General features: G+C 45.4%; 1 protein-coding gene across 1 annotated transcript in view; it reads right to left on the bottom strand.

The window, feature by feature from the left end:
- Positions 1 to 15,858, bottom strand: part of LOC147701487 (testicular acid phosphatase homolog) — a 196,600-nt gene that overhangs the window by 114,543 nt on the left and 66,199 nt on the right. The window lies entirely within an intron of this gene.

Here is a 15,858-nt window from a genome sequence, read left to right as displayed (position 1 = left end):
TTGGCATCCTCAAGCTGTTATGTATCTACAACAGTTGGATGTCTGTCAATGTCTATCTGCTACATTAAAGTCAAAAACCACCCAATACAAACCCTGCTTTCTGGCTCACCCCAATTAAGTTATAGCAGGCCAGAGGCTTGACTCGCCCTCGATCTGTCCCTTGCCAGGGTTCTCGGTCAGCAGGGCGCATTCCTTATCGCCCAGGTCTTGCGATTAGTGGGGGGTGGTGATGGAGCGATCACAGCTGCTTTCTAGAGGAAGGCGACGAATGTACTATATGCGCTGTGGGATAGAGGGTTCGATTGCTTTAAGTGCCTCGAGCATCAGGTCCCATTCCATGGAGATCAGTATTTTCCCTAGGCCCTATATTCTTCACTCCTGATGGCTGCACTTTCTGCTCTGCCCCATCGGACCGCCTCCCTGTGCCATGAATGTATTTGTTGGTGGGAGGGCAGACTTCCACCTCATAGTAATTGAGCGCTTCGCTATTAGTAGGGCCAGATCAGCAAATCTGAGCTGTACTTTCTGTGTCTTGGGGTGGCAGGAGAGGCCCAATAAACACCGCTCCGCTGTGTTCCAGTTAGCGATACCTGTAATGTTTCCTATCATATGTGCAATCTCAAACCAGAACCCACCTAGGCGTGGACTCGTCTACAACATGTGCATTATGTCCGCATCTTCTGCCTGGCATCTTGGGCAGCAAACCTGGGCAGTGAGGTACATGCATTTGAGACGGTGTGGAGTAAGGTAGGCCCTATGTAGGATCATGTATTGTATTAGCTTGAATTTGGAATTATGGTATACTCTTTGAGGGTATTCCAAAAGAGAGGCCCAGTCTTTGCCCAATAAGCCCCTACCCATTTCTCCCTAAATGTGGTGAGGGGAGGGTCCCTGCATGTGCCTGGGTGCCCTTGTACATCCATCAAATTAGGTGACGTCCATTACCCATAAGGTACACTGCATTTGCCATCTCATGTGTCAGAGGATCCACGCCAGTTGGTGCTCAGTGCTTCTTCACATATCTGACCAGTGCTGCGTGTAACAGAAAGAGAGAGTGTGGGACCCCTTGTTCCCGGGAGAAGTTCTCGTGGTCCATCAACATACCATCTGCAAATAGTGTTCCCACCTCGGAGACCCCCTCCCATGCCCACTGAGTATTCTACACCAAGTGACCAACCCAGTGGGTGTAAAGATTTCCAACAGGGGAGAGTTAGGGGAGTTGGGAAGAGGTGCGGCGCAGTGGCAAGGGCGCCCGACTCCGGACCACGGGGTTCACGGCTCGATTCCCGGCGCCTGTGGCAGGTTAGTCCAGCACCAAGTGACTCTGGGCAATAGCTTGCTTAATCTTCCCCACGGCTCCCAGCGCCTTGACACCCTCGGGTAACTGTGCGCTTTACAAATACGGGATTTCATTTAGGGGCATAGGGGAGTCTTTGGTTCGTGAATTGGAGCACCCACTTCCAGTAGGTGAGTGCTGTGTGCAGCAAAAGGGGGGTCTCAGAGGGGATTTTACTCTGCAGCAATAATAAAGTGTGAAAAGTGCTGTAGAACAGGTGCCGTGTAGGTTGCGTCCCACCTGCCAGTACGATAGCCATTGTAGTTGGCTGGCATAGCAATAGGCTCTAAAATCCGGTACCCTCAAGCCTCTTCTGTCCGTCCCCAACTGTAATTTGGCCAGTCCCAAACTTCTGCGTCCCCTTCCCCAAATAAGGTCCGTAAATAAGGTCCGTCCAATGTTTTAAAAAGGGAGGTAGGGATCAAAACTGGTAAGTTTGTGAAAAAATATAAGAGGCGCAGAAGCGTAACAATTTTGGAGATGGCTATTCTGCCCATTACTGCAAGGGGCAATGAAACCCAAAAGGAAATCTGGGATTGAAGCGCAGTGATTGGCCTAATCAGGTTGCCCTCTAACAGGTCTTGTGGGGAACGATATATTTGAATACCTAGATATTTGAAGGTGTTTGGCACTACTGTAAGAGTTAGCTGCCCAAAGCTAATGGCCTCCGGGTGTCCTTCTGGCTGGAAAAAGAATGCCTGAGATTTCGTCTCATTGATAGTAAGGCCTGAGATGCGTTCGAATTGTTCGAAAAGGAGAGGTAAGGGTTTCAGGTCTCCAGCTAGATTATGGGTATAGAGAGCAAGGTCATCTGCATATGTCGACATTATATGTGTTGTGTTGCCCACTCAGATCTCAATTTCTCTTGCTTCCTTCCGGAGTCGAATTGCCAGGGGCTCTAGTGCCAGCCCAAAAATGAAGAAGCGACAGGGGGCAGCCCTGTTGTGTGCCTCTGCTCACTAAGGCCGCAAGATGTAGTCGCCAGAATGGGCCCATGCCGTGGGGGTGGTGTAAAGTAGCCTAACGCATTTCATATAATTTAGTGGAATGCCGAATCTTCCCATGGCCTGAAGCATGTATTCCCAATTAAGAGTATCAAAGTCTTGGCACAGATCGAGGGCAATACACCCCGCATCCTTGGAGTTATTAGGTGTGGCCTCCATGATATGATAGAGGCGTCTTATGTTCAGGGAAGTACTATGGGCTGGAACGAAACAATTCTGGTCCGCGTGAATAAGGTGTGGTAGGAGAGGAAGCAGTCGACGAGACAGTATTTTATTCAGAATCTTGTATTCTGTTGGTAAAAGCGACAGCAGTCGGTAACCTGGCATGTCCATGCCCAGTTTGGGGAGTGAGGTTACCAATGCCTGCATGGTGGTGATGGGGAGGGCACCAGCCTCCATCGCCGTCTGGTACAAACGTTCCAAGTGGGGAACCAATGTATCCGAGAAGGCGTCTTAGAATTCTGCCGGGAGGCCATCCAGACCTGGAGCCTTGTTACGGGGTAGTTCTTGGATAGCTTCTTTCATTTCTTGTTTGGTTATAGGGCCAGTCAGCTTTTTTTGGTTTGCCTGTGAAATTTGGGGGTAGTGTAGGTCCCGCAGAAAAGCTTCAATGGGTTCCTCCACGGACTCTCCGGGGGCCCCATATAGTGCTTCATAATATTCACGGAAGGCTTAGTTTATGTCTTGCTGTGTGTTTACCGTGGAATCGAGTGGTAAGGCTATATTGTGTATAGGGGTGGGGGACGGCGTGTCACTCAGCAGTCGCGCAAGAAGCGCTCCAGATTTATCGTCCTCCAATGTGTTTCGGCACCCCCTCAATGACCGTTCTCCCATCCGTGATCAAGCGTGTTCAAGCGAAGTGGCCCTGGAGTTGGGAATGAGACTGGTGGGATTGTTCGAAATTGTTTGCGATATGATCCTTGCTAATGTTAAGGGTGATGCTGTATGCTTACAAGTGGTGCAACACTTGGAGGCTGCGTCAGACGCAGACAAGCAACGGGAATTGCCAAAGATTATTGCTAAAGCTTATAAATCCATTGGGCGCAATAGTCTGGGAATCAATCCTTTTACTCAACCACAAACTCAAACTCAGACTCAAACACACAGTCAACAAAAGGCCAAAACTGAAAGATGGGCACCCGTTCTTTCCGAAAAGGAACTAGAGAAATAAGAAACAGGGGCAGTAACAACAGAAGCAGGGTTCGAGTGCTGGTTTACCGACACCAGAGTCTTCTGAGCGTACTTATGACTTGCGCGACCGCGCAAAAATTAAGACTCCTGAAAGATTTCAAGTCCCTGATCAGCGCTCTCCTCATTCTTTACAGGACACATCAGGCTCTCAAGTCAGTTGAGGAGAATGCCAGGATCATGGCAGAGGTCAGCCCACACAACAGGGACGAGATCAACCTTGACAGTTTGACGTTAAGGTCAAACAAGAGAATCTTATGCCTCGGAGTGAGAAAAAGTCTTCTAGACTGGACTTGGGCGGTGACTCTGCTCGACAGCGCAACGGAGGTTACCATAGTGTGGGAGGCACTGCGTCCCTGTCTAGAGGCAAGAGTAACTGATACGTTCATTACAGTAGAGACGGCAGAGGCAAGAGTTGCCCCCCGGATAGACTCTATGAAATAGTCTACCAAATTGAAGGTGATATACAGCGTACAATCACAGCGGTTTTCTGGGAAATCTCACTTCTTCATATGACATTTTGTTAGCAGATGCAGATTGGCCACCTCCATTTGTGCTAACCGCTCCCAAAGGGGAAGACATGATACTTCCAAGTTTTTCGCGTTATGTCCCTGAGGAATATGCAAAGGCTTTTGCAGCCATGTGGGCTTTGGCACTTGCCCCAGCGGTGTACCGTAATCAGGTGGGCTGGGATAAAGATTCCCCAGCACATGAGATCCTGTTACAGTCACACAGCCGAAATATCCAATCAAACAAGAAGCTAAGGCTCCCGTTTGTGACATTCTGAGTCAGTTGGATTATCAAAGAGTGATTGAATCCTACGTATCACTGATGAATAATCCTCTTTTTCCGGTATCAAAACCTGACGGATCATATCGCAGATGTCTTAGATTATCAAAATTTGAATAGTCATTGTTGTACAATTGCGATACAAAACACACACAGCTCTGCGATAGTGAACACACTAATCTGTAAAAAAATATAAAACTACACTGGATATATCCAATGGTTTCTATAGTCACAACCTGGCTCCTGAGAGGAGTGACTGGACAGTCTTCAACGCTGTCTGAAATCAGAAAAAATTTACACATTTACCTTTAGGGTATAAGAATAGCCCTGGAGCTTTTGCTGCACGTGTTGTGTCATTGTTACAATGAATAAACCCAGATGCGTTCTCTAACGTTGATGATATTTATCTAATGGACGATGAACTGATGCCACATCTTGACCCTGTCGACCGCATTATTTTATCGTTTGCCGACTATGGATATAAATTCAATTTTGCAAAATGACACATTGCACATTTTCCGGTGCTCTTTTTGGGCTACGAGCTCAACAATAAAGGTAGGGGGTTAGCCCCCCACTTTCTGGAAAAATGTGCACAATTGCAACCGCCTTCTACCCCAAAAAAGCTTCAGTCACTCCTGGGATTTTAGAATTTCGGGAGGACATACACTCCCGATTATGCCCCGCGTATCAAACCGCTATATGCGTTGACACACCCTACATTTTCTACGGCCAGCTAGCTTTCGGAACATACCTCAATTCTTCAGTCTTTGCAATCAGATTTGCTTGCTACTAACTACTTATTGACGATTGACAATGCCACGAACCTGGTGATACGTATACTACAGGGGATGAATGGTTTCACTTAATTGATGTTCAATGAGGGAGACACAGTACCAATTGCTTACAAATCACATTTATACACATCTGCTGAAATACGATTTTCCAATACTGAAAAAGTTTTGGCAGCGGTATAGATGGCGATTCTGAAAGAACGCTCTCTGGCACAAAGTAAACACATTCTTATGGCCATGCCTCGCCCTGCTTTAGAAGCAGTGACTAAGGCAAGTGTACCAAACTCTAAGGCTTTACATGCCCGTTGGATTTGATGGGCTACATCTTTGACATTGGCTGATGTCACGTTTATTTTTGATCCTGCTCTGCAGACACAAGGGTTCTTACAGTATGAACTTGTGCATCCTCCTTCTCTGTCCTTGCTTCCTTTAGATGAATACAAATGTATCATCTATTCTGATGGATCGGCTCAACCAGCCTTTGGTTCTAAACACGCTTATTCAGTGGCTTGCGCTATTGTGCATGGTACAATTGTTAAAGGAGAATTTAAGTCTTCCATAGTGCATACGCAGGCACTTGGGGAGTGTACAGCAAAATTGGTGGAGCTGTGTGCTTGTTCTTGCTCTTGAGTTTGCTGATCCTGATGTGAATACTCTTATTGTATGCGATTCTTATTACTGTGTCCAGTCTTTTAATGACAACCTTTTCTTTTGGTCACAAAATGACTATAGAGACTCTAAAGGCAGCGCAATAAAGCATAAAATGCTTTGGGTTTGAGTGGTGGAACTTAAAGCCTTCCTGTCTCAGTGTCTGCCTTCTGATGTTTTCCCTCCGACTGTGCGGGCTATGCACCTCTTTCAAATATAGGTTTCCCTTTGGTCACTTTGAAACAACACAACCCCTAAGGTATGCCCTGAGAAGGCCTTGAGCTCCCCACTAGTCAATATGCCAGGACAGAACTGCCTCATGATTTATTTTCTCTTTTTCTTTCTCAATACAGTCTACTCACCACCGGGATGGTTTGGAGGGGTGGGCTGGAGGGAGTTTAGAGGTCCGATTCTAGATTGCCGAACCTCTTCTGAGTTATGTTTTCTCTAAATTAGCATCACTCATTGTGAGAGGGGAGTGTGGTAGGGCCTTGGGCTAAGTGAAGCTGAACCCACCATAGCTGACTGTTTTGCAACCCCGGAGCCTGCGCGCCCTTGGGTAGCTTTGATGTCATAACCCTTTTTGTTATGCTCTGTTTGATGCTCAAAAAAAAGAATTTTTGACAAAAAAAAACGTATCCCACTCACACAGGTTATGCATACTCTTTGCCATCAGCGTGTGGGAATGCATGCTGTTGGTAATTCTGTGGCTGATGAAGCAGCCATATCTGCAGTTGCCACATGGTCCGTAGCAGCAGTTACAAGGTCCATGACTAAGATTGATAATGACATTTTGGTGGCTATTGCTGCTACGAAGGATGGAACCGCTCCTCCGCAGGGCTTCCCTTCAAAGTATTCTTATCATTTATCTCCCGAACAAGTTCCTTATGCTAAAATTCCAACTGTTGGGGACCGGCTGATTCCCAACATGGACTGCAGACCTGGTTTGATCATTGCTGCACACAAAGGCATGGCTTCTGCACATGCTGGAGTGTCTGCGACGGTTTCAGTTTTACAGCAATGTTACTGGTGGCGTGGTTTATATAAGCAGATCCGAAATTATGTACTTTCATGTGACATTTGTCAACAAATTAAGCCATCTAATGTCTCATGCCCACCACAAACACAGCTGTGTACATCCAATCAGCCATTCGGCTGTGTGTTTCTTGATCACTGCGGTCCGTTTTCTTCAGATACTGCATATGAATATATCTTGGTTGCAGTTGATTCGTGCACTAGATTCCTTTGGGTTTGGCCATAACGCAGTGCTGATCCTCGAAACACGCTAGAGATTTGCATGTCTTTGTCAGGATGTTTGCCTGTGGCACCTTCCATTCTGACCAAGGTCCAGCGTTTGCCTCTAAGGCGTACAGGGACACAATGATGTCAATGGGGGTGTAATGGGGGTACAGTTTTCGTCTCCATGTAGGCCTGAGAGCAATTCCATAGTGAAGAGAATGAACTGTAACTTAAAGCAATCTTTGACAGCTAGAATCTTCGGTACTGGCAGGAACTGGCTGACCCACTTGTATGGGGTTCAACATGCACTAAATATTCTCCCTAGAAGATCTCTGGGTGGGCAGACCCCATAAGAAATGCTTTTTGGCATGAAAATGTTTGCGCCAGACCTTGATGGTCTAGACATTGTGGCGGCTGCCACAACCTTTGATGTAGATAATCATTCTACTATGTTACAGGACCTACAAAAGACCAGTGACAGCTACGTAACTGAACATTTGCCTTCTTCCAATGATGCAGCGCTGCTTATTCCGGTAGTCGGCTGGCTTTCTAAGATTGGAGGTCTGGTACGAGAAAAGCTGGAGTTCCGGTTCCAGTACTTGGATTGAAGGGTTTTCGCAAGTCATCTTACCACCTTTACTTGGTCGCAAAGACAACAGATACATCTCAGTGGACAATGTCAAGTTGCACCGTCTGGCTGATTCTGAATAGTGTCACGCCTTCAGTTTCATGCAATGCAATTTCATTGAATCCGATGACTTCATCCACTTCCACTATTGCCCGTGTGGGTGAGGGAGTGATGAACACTACTACTGACCTTTCACCTGTCCTGCCTCCATCTTCCAATGCAGACGTTGAGTACACTTACCCTACAGATGAGTCTAATAGTGAGGTGCCGATCAGTCCTCGACAACATCACGTTGATCCGGCACTACCACCTCTAATTAACAGAACTGCAAGCGGTTACTTTGGAGATCATGCCAGCTTCTCTTCTGAACTATCCTCCTCGTCTTTCACTTCAACGCTTCCACCTACAACATTTTGTATTTTTATCTCTTGGTTCAAGAAGACTTACCTGGTCCCACCCTGGACCTACATCTGGTTGGTACTTATCCTGATTTTTCTCTTCATGTCCATTGCATTTGAGACAGTGTTTTTCTTACTGATCAATGGTCATTATTTGCCAGAACGCTCTGCTGTGAACTTCGTTGATGGAGTTCTGGCACCTCATACATCATCCCATATCATGAAATGTGATCAAGCTCTTGTTAACATTTCGTCTTTCCCAGTTGCAGATGGCATCGTATGGGATAAAGTAGCATTTCAAGTCCACGGCCCGACGGAGGTCCTTAAGATACCATACATATTTTGCGTCTCCTTAGGAGATGTGGTAACACAGGGCAAACATTCTGATGATTAGGATGTATAAGCTGTACATTCATTGTTTTCTGATTTGAAATATTATGCTGCTTTTAATGCTGAAGATTTTTTTATTTAAATTCTGCCAATTATGCTGATTTATTCTGTTATCAACATTATGGGCACCACTACCTACAAACACAAAACAAGCACATTACGACCTGTCTTTAATTACACTCAATGATAGCATTGTCCTACTCCCATCCAAGGGAGTTCTAAAACACTTTGGGGTAAGTTTGCTTAGTTTACCGATTACAACACGTCTAATCCAGAATCCTATTTTTTTAAATTGCATTCATCATCGCAGCCCAAAATAATTCTTACCCTTACTAAATTGTTCTATTCCTCTTCCTTTAGAACTGAATTGGCCAAACAAGGTTATGATCACTTGAAAGATATAATTGATTTAAAATCAATGTGGGGCTCTACAGCTTGGCAGGTTCAGGGCACTGAAGCTCTGCATCGTGCCTGCCTGATTCCGCCTTAAATTTAATTTTTAAATGATACAGTACACCAGACCACTTGTTTTGGCTTGGCGACTGCTAAAAATTTGAATATCTCATCCTTTGCGGAATATGACAATTTGTGCGCACAAACTAATTATACGATCGATGTCTTACAAGATTTGTTTCGCAATGACACTTTTACTATTTTTGAAAGTGACCAATACAGTTGGTTGGTCTGGCCAACAAGTTCAAATACATGCCAACTGCATTTTTATAACATAATACCTGGCTTCACACAGACTAGACCGGATTGTCCTTTTCCAAATTCAAATACAGTCACCACATACTCCGTGATTAAATTGTGCTAACAATGGTTGGAACATTCCACTTTGTCGTCAGTAAAACAACACTTATTACTCTTGTCAAGCAACATCAATTTGGCTAATTTTATCCTAGGTCCTAGAGCCCCTAGAAATAAGAGATTTCAGCTAACAATGAATTTGGAAATGTTCGCAGGTGGAAGCAGCTTTACGTCTGCGTCAAATAGATCAGGCGAAGTAAGAAAAAGTTCTTGCTTTGGTCGACAATAGCATCAGTACATTGTCCTCATGCATTTACACCTTGGATAATATTGTTTCCTCTGTTATTGATATTGTTCAGAATGATGTATCTGTGTTGTATCATGGTCAAAATCAATTAGATCAGTAATGCAGTTTGCATGGACATTACAGACTCTCAAAATGGGAAAAGTCCTGTGGGATTATTTAAATTATTTTGCTTTGTTTTCGCCTTTTAATTTGACTGATAAACAAAGGTTTATGTCCATTAAAGATGCTGCAAACACGCTGTTACACATTGAACAGTTGGAGCCCTTTCCATTCTCTGTGGCGGAGACAGACTCAGCTGTTTGGTTAATTCATGGGGTCATATCTCTCCCATTTTCGTTGTTTCAATTTAAATCATGTATGCAACATTTTCCAATAGGTCGCTTTGAGCCCCTGGGTAGTTTGCTTCTACAGGAATTATGGCCCCTTCTTTTCACTTACAGATGTTAGCAGGACGATGAGAAAGTTTTTCTAACAGGGCAATACGGGATTTCATTTAGGGGCATAGGGGAGTCTTTGGTTCGTGAATTGAAGCACCCACTTCCAGTAGGTGAGTGCTGTGTGCAGCAAAAGGTGGGTCTCAGAGGGGATTTTACTCTGCAGCAATAATAAAGTGTGAAAAGTGCTGTAGAACAGGTGCCGTGTAGGTTGCGTCCCACCTGCCAGTACGATAGCCATTGTAGTTGGCTGGCATAGCAATAGGCTCTAAAATACGGCACCCTCAAGCCTCTTCTGTCCGTCCCCAACTGTAATTTGGCCAGTCCCAAACTTCTGCGTCCCCTTCCCCAAATAAGGTCCGTAAATAAGGTCCGTCCAATATTTTAAAAAGGGAGGTAGGGATCAATGCTGGTAAGTTTGTGAAAAAATATAAGAGGCGCAGAAGCGTAACAATTTTGGAGATGGCTATTCTGCCCATTACTGCAAGGGGCAATGAAACCCAAAAGGAAATCTGGGATCGAAGCGCAGTGATTGGCCTAATCAGGTTGCCCTCTAACAGGTCTTGTGGGGACCAATATATTTGAATACCTAGATATTTGAAGGTGTTTGGCACTACTGTAAGAGTTAGCTGCCCAAAGCTAATGGCCTCCGGGTGTCCTTCTGGCTGGAAAAAGAACGCCTGAGATTTCGTCTCATTGATAGTGAGGCCTGAGATGCGTTTGAATTGTTCGAAAAGGAGAGGTAAGGGTTTCAGGTCTCCAGCTAGATTATGGGTATAGAGAGCAAGGTCATCTGCATCTGTCGACATTATATGTGTTGTGTTGCCCACTCAGATCTCAATTTCTCTTGCTTCCTTCCGGAGTCGAATTGCCAGGGGCTCTAGTGCCAGCCCAAAAATGAAGAAGCAACAGGGGGCAGCCATGTTGTGTGCCTCTGCTCACTAAGGCCGCAAGATGTAGTCGCCAGAATGGGCCCATGCCGTGGGGGTGGTGTAAAGTAGCCTAACGCATTTCATATAATTTAGTGGAATGCCGAATCTTCCCATGGCCTGAAGCATGTATTCCCAATTAAGAGTATCAAAGTCTTGGCACAGATCGAGGGCAATACACCCCGCATCCTTGGAGTTATTAGGTGTGGCCTCCATGATATGATAGAGGCGTCTTATGTTCAGGGAAGTACTATGGGCTGGAACGAAACAATTCTGGTCCACGTGAATAAGGTGTGGTAGGAGAGGAAGCAGTCGACGAGACAGTATTTTATTCAGAATCTTGTATTCTGTTGGTAAAAGCGACAGCAGTCGGTAACCTGGCATGTCCATGCCCAGTTTGGGGAGTGAGGTTACCAATGCCTGCATGGTGGTGATGGGGAGGGCACCAGCCTCCATCGCCGTCTGGTACAAACGTTCCAAGTGGGGAACCAATGTATCCAAGAAGGCGTCTTGGAATTCTGCCGGGAGGCCATCCAGACCTGGAGCCTTGTTACGGGGTAGTTCTTGGATAGCTCCTTCCATTTCTTGTTTGGTTATAGGGCCAGTCAGCTTTTTTTGGTTTGCCTGTGAAATTTGGGGGTAGTGTAGGTCCCGCAGAAAAGCTTCAATGGGTTCCTCCACGGACTCTCCGGGGGCCCCATATAGTGCTTCATAATATTCACGGAAGGCTAAGTTTATGTCTTGCTGTGTGTTTACCGTGGAATCGAGTGGTAAGGCTATATTGTGTATAGGGGTGGGGGACGGCGTGTCACTCAGCAGTCGCGCAAGAAGCGCTCCAGATTTATCGTCCTCCAATGTGTTTCAGCACCCCCTCAATGACCGTTCTCCCATCCGTGATCAAGTGTGTTCAAGCGAAGTGGCCCTGGAATTGGGAATGAGACTGGTGGGATTGTTCGAAATTGTTTGCGATATGATCCTTGCTAATGTTAAGGGAGATGCTGTATGCTTACAAGTGGTGCAACAGTTGGAGGCTGCGTCAGACGCAGACAAGCAACGGGAATTGCCAAAGATTATTGCTAAAGCTTATAAATCCATAGGGCGCAATAGTCTGGGAATCAATCCTTTTACTCAACCACAAACTCAAACTCAGACTCAAACACACAGTCAACAAAAGGCCAAAACTGAAAGATGGGCACCCGTTCTTTCCGAAAAGGAACTAGAGAAATAAGAAACAGGGGCAGTAACAACAGAAGCAGGGTTCGAGTGCTGGTTTACCGACACCAGAGTCTTCTGAGCGTACTTATGACTTGCGCGACCGCGCAAAAATTAAGACTCCTGAAAGATTTCAAGTCCCTGATCAGCGCTCTCCTCATTCTTTACAGGACACATCAGGCTCTCAAGTCAGTTGAGGAGAATGCCAGGATCGTGGCAGAGGTCAGCCCACACAACAGGGACGAGATCAACCTTGACAGTTTGACGTTAAGGTCAAACAAGAGAATCTTATGCCTCGGAGTGAGAAAAAGTCTTCTAGACTGGACTTGGGCGGTGACTCTGCTCGACAGCGCAACGGAGTTTACCATAGTGTGGGAGGCACTGCGTCCCTGTCTAGAGGCAGACAAAGTAAACACATTCTTATGGCCATGCCTCTCCCTGCTTTAGAAGCAGTGACTAAGGCAAGTGTACCAAACTCTAAGGCTTTACATGCCCGTTGGATTTGATGGGCTACATCTTTGACATTGGCTGATGTCACGTTTATTTTTTATCCTGCTCTGCAGACACAAGGGTTCTTACAGTATGAACATGTGCATCCTCCTTCTCTGTCCTTGCTTCCTTTAGATGAATACAAATGTATCATCTATTCTGATGGATCGGCTCAACCAGCCTTTGGTTCTAAACACGCTTATTTAGTGGCTTGCGCTATTGTGGCTGGTACAATTGTTAAAGGAGAATTTAAGTCTTCCATAGTGCATACGCAGGCACTTGGGGAGTGTACAGCAAAATTGGTGGAGCTGTGTGCTTGTTCTTGCTCTTGAGTTTGCTGATCCTGATGTGAATACTCTTATTGTATGCGATTCTTATTACTGTGTCCAGTCTTTTAATGACAACCTTTTCTTTTGGTCACAAAATGACTATAGAGACTCTAAAGGCAGCGCAATAAAGCATAAAATGCTTTGGGTTTGAGTGGTGGAACTTAAAGCCTTCCTGTCTCAGTGTCTGCCTTCTGATGTTTTCCCTCCGACTGTGCGGGCTATGCACCTCTTTCAAATATAGGTTTCCCTTTGGTCACTTTGAAACAACACAACCCCTAAGGTATGCCCTGAGAAGGCCTTGAGCTCCCCACTAGTCAATATGCCAGGACAGAACTGCCTCATGATTTATTTTCTCTTTTACTTTCTCAATACAGTCTACTCACCACCGGGATGGTTTGGAGGGATGGGCTAGAGGGAGTTTAGAGGTCCGATTCTAGATTGCCGAACCTCTTCTGAGTTATGTTTTCTCTAAATTAGCATCACTCATTGTGAGAGGGGAGTGTGGTAGGGCCTTGGGCTAAGTGAAGCTCAACCCACCATAGCTGACTGTTTTGCAACCCCGGAGCCTGCGCGCCCTTGGGTAGCTTTGATGTCATAACCCTTTTTGTTATGCTCTGTTTGATGCTCAAAAAAAAGAATTTTTGACCCAAAAAAACGTATCCCACTCACACAGGTTATGCATACTCTTTGCCATCAGCGTGTGGGAATGCATGCTGTTGGTAATTCTGTGGCTGATGAAGCAGCCAAATCTGCAGTTGCCACATGGTCCATAGCAGCAGTTACAAGGTCCATGACTAAGATTAATAATGACATTTTGGTGGCTATTGCTGCTACGAAGGATGGAACCGCTACTCCGCAGGGCTTCCCTTCAAAGTATTCTTATCATTTATCTCCCGAACAAGTTCCTTATGCTAAAATTCCAACTGTTGGGGACCGGCTGATTCCCAACATGGACTGCAGACCTGGTTTGATCATTGCTGCACGCAAAGGCATGGCTTCTGCACATGCTGGAGTGTCTGCGACGGTTTCAGTTTTACAGCAATGTTACTGGTGGCGTGGTTTATATAAGCAGATCCGAAATTATGTACTTTCATGTGACATTTGTCAACAAATTAAGCCATCTAATGTCTCATGCCCACCACAAACACAGCTGTGTACATCCAATCAGCGATTCGGCTGTGTGTTTCTTGATCACTGCGGTCCGTTTTCTTCAGATACTGCATATGAATATATCTTGGTTGCAGTTGATTCGTGCACTAGATTCCTTTGGGTTTGGCCAGAACGCAGTGCTGATGCTCGAAACACGCTAGAGATTTGCATGTCTTTGTCAGGATGTTTGCCCGTGGCACCTTCCATTCTGACCAAGGTCCAGCGTTTGCCTCTAAGGCGTACAGGGACACAATGATGTCAATGGGGGTGTAATTGGGGTACAGTTTTCGTCTCCATGTAGGCCTGAGAGCAATTCCATAGTGAAGAGAATGAACTGTAATTTAAAGCAATCTTTGACAGCTAGAATCTTCGGTACTGGCAGGAACTGGCTGACCCACTTGTATGGGGTTCAACATGCACTAAATAATCTCCCTAGAAGATCTCTGGGTGGGCAGACCCCATAAGAAATGCTTTTTGGCATGAAAATGTTTGCGCCAGACCTTGATGGCCTAGACATTGTGGCGGCTGCCACAACCTTTGATGTAGATAATCATTCTACTATGTTACAGGACCTACAAAAGACCAGTGACAGCTACGTAACCGAACATTTGCCCTCTTCCAATGATGCAGCGCTGCTTATTCCGGTAGTCGGCTGGCTTTCTAAGATTGGAGGTCTGGTACGAGAAAAGCTGGAGTTCCGGTTCCAGTACTTGGATTGAAGGGTTCTCGCAAGTCATCTTACCACCTTTACTTGGTCGCAAAGACAACAGATACATCTCAGTGGACAGTGTCAAGTTGCACCGTCTGGCCGATTCTGAATAGTGTCACGCCTTCAGTTTCGTGCAATGCAATTTCATTGAATCCGATGACTTCATCCACTTCCACTATTGCCCCTGTGGGTGAGGGAGTGATGAACACTACTACTGACCTTTCACCTGTCCTGCCTCCATCTTCCAATGCAGACGTTGAGTACACTTACCCTACAGATGAGTCTAATAGTGAGGTGCCGATCAGTCCTCGACAACATCACGTTGATCCGGCACTACCACCTCTAATTAACAGAACTGCAAGCGGTTACTTTGGAGATCATGCCAGCTTCCCTTCTGAACTATACTCCTCGTCTTCCACTTCAACGCTTCCACCTACAACATTTTGTATTTTTATCTCTTGGTTCAAGAAGACTTACCTGGTCCCACCCTGGACCTACATCTGGTTGGTACTTATCCTGATTTTTCTCTTCATGTCCATTGCATTTGAGACAGTGTTTTTCTTACTGATCAATAGTCATTATTTGCCAGAACGCTCTGCTGTGAACTTTGTTGATGGAGTTCTGGCACCTCATACATCATCCCATATCATGAAATGTGATCAAGCTCTTGTTAACATTTCGTCTTTCCCAGTTGCAGATGGCATCGTATGGGATAAAGTAGCATTTCAAGTCCACGGCCCGACGGAGGTCCTTAAGATACCATACATATTTTGCGTCTCCTTAGGGGATGTGGTAACACAGGGCAAACATTCTGATGATTAGGATGTATAAGCTGTACATTCATTGTTTTCTGATTTGAAATATTATGCTGCTTTTAATGCTGAAGATTTTTTTATTTAAATTCTGCCAATTATGCTGATTTATTCTGTTATCAACATTATGGGCACCACTACCTACAAACACAAAACAAGCACATTACGACCTGTCTTTAATTACACTCAATGATAGCATTGTCCTACTCCCATCCAAGGGAGTTCTAAAACACTTTGGGGTAAGTTTGCTTATTTTACCGATTACAACACGTCTAATCCAGAATCCTATTTTTTTAAATTGCATTCATCATCGCAGCCCAAAATAAT

The sequence above is a fragment of the Lissotriton vulgaris genome, chromosome 7 (genome assembly GCF_964263255.1).
Source record: "Lissotriton vulgaris chromosome 7, aLisVul1.2, whole genome shotgun sequence".
NCBI classification, from domain to species: domain Eukaryota; kingdom Metazoa; phylum Chordata; class Amphibia; order Caudata; family Salamandridae; genus Lissotriton; species Lissotriton vulgaris.
This window is presented reverse-complemented; position numbering and strand designations above follow the sequence as displayed.